This window comes from Panthera uncia, chromosome D4, assembly GCF_023721935.1.
Source record: "Panthera uncia isolate 11264 chromosome D4, Puncia_PCG_1.0, whole genome shotgun sequence".
NCBI lineage: Eukaryota > Metazoa > Chordata > Mammalia > Carnivora > Felidae > Panthera > Panthera uncia.
In genome coordinates this window covers 27,629,683-27,635,274 of record NC_064807.1, presented here as the reverse complement: position 1 = coordinate 27,635,274, position 5,592 = coordinate 27,629,683, and positions in this window count along the sequence as shown.

The window sequence follows — 5,592 nt, the reverse complement described above, 5'->3', positions numbered from 1 at the left end:
CCCTTTTCTAGAACCCAAGAGCCATTCTTTAAAATGCAAATTTTAGGGGGTGCCTGGATGGCTCAGTTGGTGGAGCTCAGATCATGATCTCATAGCTCTTGAGTGAGTTTGAGTCCTGCTTTGAGAGCCCAAGGAGACTGCTTCAGGTTCTGTGTCTGCCTCTCTCTCTGTCCCTCCCCTGCTTGCTCTCTCTCTCTCTCTTTCTTAAAAATAAACATTTAAAAAAATAAAAAAATAAATAAAATGCAAATTTTAGGAGAAAGTTTCTCATCAGAGGGGAAAAAAACAGGGGGAGGTATTTGGAAACTGGGCCTATAATGTCCTTTCCATAAATATTAGTAAAAATACTATAATATTTTTAGTTATATCCATGTGTACATATCTGTGTCCATATGTATGTTGTAAATGTGAGATATTTGCTCTACTTCCAGATGGTATTGCTGAAATTAATTTGTAAAAGAGCTCTATTTAGTTGGTTTAAAGGCAAGCACTGTAAAGACTGGGCAATCTAAAAACTCAGAAAGCTAGAAACTCATCCAAATGTTTTCCAAGTTTGTGTGATCTGAAAACTTATTTGATATTAAGGCTAACTTAAGGTTGTTGGTATAAATAACGTAGACATGTCTTCAAAGTTATGGCCATTAAAATTAAAACTTTTATTCTGCCTGTGTTCACTGAGAGTTCAAATAAGTTCATGCTATCTCTGTTGCCAAATTTATCAGAAACAAACCTACTTAGAACAATGATTGACTTTGTCTAATGTCTCATGAAGTTTTAGGGTAGTCTAAACAATTGTTAAGAATAGGTAAGTTGAAAAGATGTGAATAAAAAAAGAAGTGTTTAGGTAAATTTTACAAATAGTTTCCTCAAATCCTTTTGGTAACCTAAACCACATTTGGCTAAGTAACGAGTTAGGTTGACTTCATTGAATATCTAGATTATTTCCAAATAAGATAAAATAACAAACCATTAAGCATTAAACATAGGATTATATACTTTTGTCTTATTACTGAGAAATTAATGATAAACTTGGGTATGTCAGCAAAACATGTTTTGTGCTTTATGAAAAGGTAGTACTATGAAGAAACATCTTTCTAAATTAGAAAATGTATTATAAAATGTATTTGCCAATTTAAGGAATTTCAACGTAACAGTTCACAATTGCTTACTATTTAGTTTTCACCAGAAACTGAATTTTCTAAGAGTTAAGAATTCTAATAAATGTCATTAGGACTACTAAAAGTAACAAGGGAAACAGCAGTATGCAAAGAAATGAAGATGTGTTTTTGGTAAGAAAAAGATTTAAGGAATAAAACAACATTTTTGTTGAGGGAAAAGAAAATAATTTTGCCCTAAAGTGAAGCTAATTTTTTACAGAGGGAAAGCTAAGGACAAAATTTAAAGGTAAAAAAGAAAGTTGGGGTGCTTGGGTGGCTCAGTCGGTTAAGCATCTGACTTCGGCCCTGGTCATGATCTCCCGGTTTGTGACTTTGAGCCCCACATCGAACTCTCTGCTGACAGCCTAGAGCCTGCTTCAGATTCTGTCTTCCCCTCTCTCTGTCCCTCCTCTGCTCATGCTGTGTTTCTGTGTCTCTCAATAATTAATAAATGTTTACAAAAATTTTTAAAAAGTTGTAAAATTTTATGGAAAAAAAACCTTTGGAAAATGATTTTATGAGTGATCAGTAGTAGCTAAGATTAGAATAAATTTATTCAAAATGTGTTTTAACATCAAAACCCTGAAGCAAAATTAGAATTTGTTTTTTCTCTCTGTTAAAAGAAAAAAAGTTTTCTTAGATTATGGGCTCAGGTTTTTATTAGAAATTGTGAACAAAGTTGCTGTTTTTACCTTTAATGTAATCAGCTTAGAAAAACAAAGATTCTCAAAAAAAATTAAAAAAAAAGTGGGGGGGCGCCTGGGTGGCTCAGTTGGTTGGGTGTCCGACTTCGGCTCAGGTCATGATCTTGCGGTCCGTGAGTTCCAGCCCCGCGTGGGGCTCTGTGCTGACAGCTCAGAGCCTGGAGCCTGTTTCAGATTCTGTGTCTCCCTCTCTCTCTGACCCTCCCCCGTTCATGCTCTGTCTCTCTCTGTCTCAAAAATAAATAAACGTTAAAAAAAAAGAAAAACAAAGATTTTCTTTTGTCTTTAGCAAAACTTTGATTATTCAAGAAGACTGAGTCTTAATATTAAGAGCTAAATTTTGTTTACAACTATATAACCTTCTGCATTTGCCTTTAAAATCGTTTATTGTCACTTGAGTTAAATAAATAAATATTGTTTCATAATGATCTGTGATCCAATTTAATGAAATGTCAAACCTTTTGATATTTTTTGACATACTTCCTAAAGTCAAATTCTAAAAATAAAGTCTTTTGACCACGATTTAACTGAAATAGTCCAGAGGGCCTATAGAACATTCCAGAAGATTTGGGTGTCCTTATAAAAGAAGATATTACCCTAATTAGGCTTATTTGTTATGCTAAATTATATGAGAAACATTGTCAAATAAGTGATACTAACACTCAAATTACATTTGTGTAGATACAACTTATTAAAATGAGTGTTCTAGAAATTGTGTAAAACTCCTTGGAATCTGGTATGTCTTGGTATGTTTTTACCTAAAAGTGTTGTGTATTACACAAATAACCAAATTTTCTCGTCAACTCCGTTGTAATGATCTCTCATCAGATCTTTAGCCAGGGCCATTTTTAAGTCTCTTGTCATTTATAAACAGTTATACTTTTACTCAGATGCTTTTACAAAAGCTTCCTGCAAATATTCTTCATCTTCAGAGAAATTCATGAAAAGAATTTTTGACAAATACAGGCTTCTGATAACCTTAAGATCATAAAACTGAACTGGGTAAGAAATTCCATAACTAATGGAAAAACTGGATTCAAGCAGAACAAGAATTAATAACATGGGACTGAATGAATGGAGGAAAATTATAATTTTTATGACATTAATGTTTGAAACATTGCTGATTTTAAAAATGTCTTGTTTTTCCAAATTTAAGAAAACTTTTTCTTTTAGGCTGACAGCAGTTTGACAAAATATACTTTGTGAACAAATTAAAATGTTTCTTTTTCTCCCTCTAGGACTCAGAGAGTCAAAGTGAGTCTTCTTATATTTTCATGGCAATGTATTTACTTGCATAAGTTCAATAAGAATGTTTTCTCTTTGTAACAGGACACCATTGAAAACACTGGTTATATCACCAAGGTTTTGACTAAAATCCGTATTTGTGAGACATGCACCCACTCAAGTATAACCAGACTTCTTTAAATAAGTACGGTTGACTTTATGGATCCTATAAAGCCCCTTGAAGATGTCAGCCCAGTACCTTGCTTACAGAGTTCCCAGAAGCCTTATCAGGTCCAGAGGGCCTATGGAACATTCCAGAAGATTTTGGTGTCCTTATAAAAGAAGACATTACCCTAATTAGGCTTATTTGTCCTTGTTATTGACCTTATAGAAGGTCACTTCCTGGCAAGTGCAGGAATTGCAGGATATTTTGGGCACCTGGAGAAGAGAGGCATTTATCCAAATCTATAGGTATTGCAGGTGAACTCTGATAGAAAGTATTTGGCTTGGCTTCTGCTTCAAGAGGCTTTTAAAAGTCTAATCTAGAAATTCCTTATAAAAAAATTCCAACAAAGCAGATTTAAAGGAACCTAAAGGATCCATTGCTCTTTTGCCATACTTATATAAACGATCAGGCCAAGTTTACTGAAACTAGACTCACTTTGCAAACAAATTAGTCTCAATTTGGCTATCTTTGGTAAAAAAAAAAAATGAGGGTGATTATAGAAAGAAAAATTGAGTTCCAATAACACACCTGGGTAAATATTAGATTCCAAACTAGAGTTGATCCTGATTTCTCTCTCTCTCTCTTTTTAAGTTTATTTATTTATTTTGAGAGAGACAGAGAGAGTGCAAGCTGGGAAGGGGCAGAGAAAGAGGGCGAATCCTAAACAACTTCTGCACTGTTAGCACAGGGTCCAAGCGGGGCTGGAACTCAAGAAACCCTGAGATCATGCCCTGAGCCAAAATCAAGAGTTAGATACTTGGCTGACTGAGCCACCCAGGTGCCCCAATCCTGCTACCTCCAGTTTCTGGAAGCAGCTCTCAAACTACTTTTTGATTATTCTCCCTGCTTTCTAACTTGGAATCATTTGAAACCAAAGCTGCCCTTTTTCTTGAAGCCCAGAAAACTAATACAAACAACTAGATATAAACTTCAGAGAAATCACAACAGCTCATGTATAGACACACTCCATGCCTGTCGCTCTGTGGGCTAGACATTTGAACTGCTACCAAGTAAAATCTGTCAGACTGCCATTGCCTGTCCTCACCGTATCTGATGGTGTTTCCTCCCTGACATGTAGACTTTTTGACTGGCTGGGTCTAAGAACTCAGAAACTGGTTTATACTTTGATCCAGTGATTAACCACTGTTTTTCTTTTGTTTCTATTGCGATGCCTCTGATTTAGTACCTGATTGCTTAAACCATAGCCCTAACTTTGAAAACACCTACCTCATTGCCTTCTAAAATATTGAACTAAAGTGACCTTCTATCATAACTGACTTAAGAGGCTGGGTAAATGAAAAGGAATGAGGGGCACCTGGGTGGCTCAGTCTGTTAAGTGTCCGACTTTGGCTCAGGGCATGATCTCACTGTTCATGGGTTCAAGACCTGCCTCAACACTCTGTGCTGACAGTTTGGAGCTTGTACCTGCTTCCGATTCTCTGTCTCCCTCTCTCTCTGCCTCTCTCCCTCTCAAAAATAAGTAAACGTTAAAAAAGATTTAAAGAAGGAATGACACCAGCTCAACTTTGCATGTGTAAAACTTCCAGGGAAGTTTCAGAGGGGGAACTGTAGGGGTCAAGGCAGGCTGCCCCAAGATGGGCCACTTTGGCATATTGATTATTTTAAATAAAGTTATTTAACAGACAGCCTGTGCAAGGAAGGGCACTCACTTCCCCCTCTGTTCCCCTAAAGATAGTAAATATATCTGTCATGTAAAAAGTGCCTTCCTTTTACCAAGAGGTTGACAGAGATGACCAGAGATGGGAAATTTAGAGCCAAGAAGGCTGTTATAAATAGCCCTGTTACTTTTTACCAATTTACCACCAGCCCCAATTTTTTTCAGAATTCCCTACTAATTGAAGCTCCCAGAGTTAAGTTTTTTATTTTTTATCCTGTATTTTTATCCTGACAGATTTATTGTCTTTGTTTACATTAATGCATATGGGATTGGTTGGTAGGGTTAGAACTAGGCAAAAAGTCCATTTATGTCCATTCTCACAGGCAGCAGGTGCTTTGTCTTTTAGCTGAGGTCAGCAACAATTCTGAGAATTTGAGTCAGAAGACATGCGTAAGTCTCAGTTTCCTTACCGCTCCTGTTCCATTTGAAAGCTAGTCTTCTAGACATCCGGATGGCCAACAGGCACATGAAAAGATGCTCAACGTCGCTCCTTATCAGGGAAATACAAATCAAAACCACACTCAGATACCACCTCACGCCAGTCAGAGTGGCCAAAATGAAGAAATCAGGAGACTATAGATGCTGGAGAGGATGTGGAGAAAC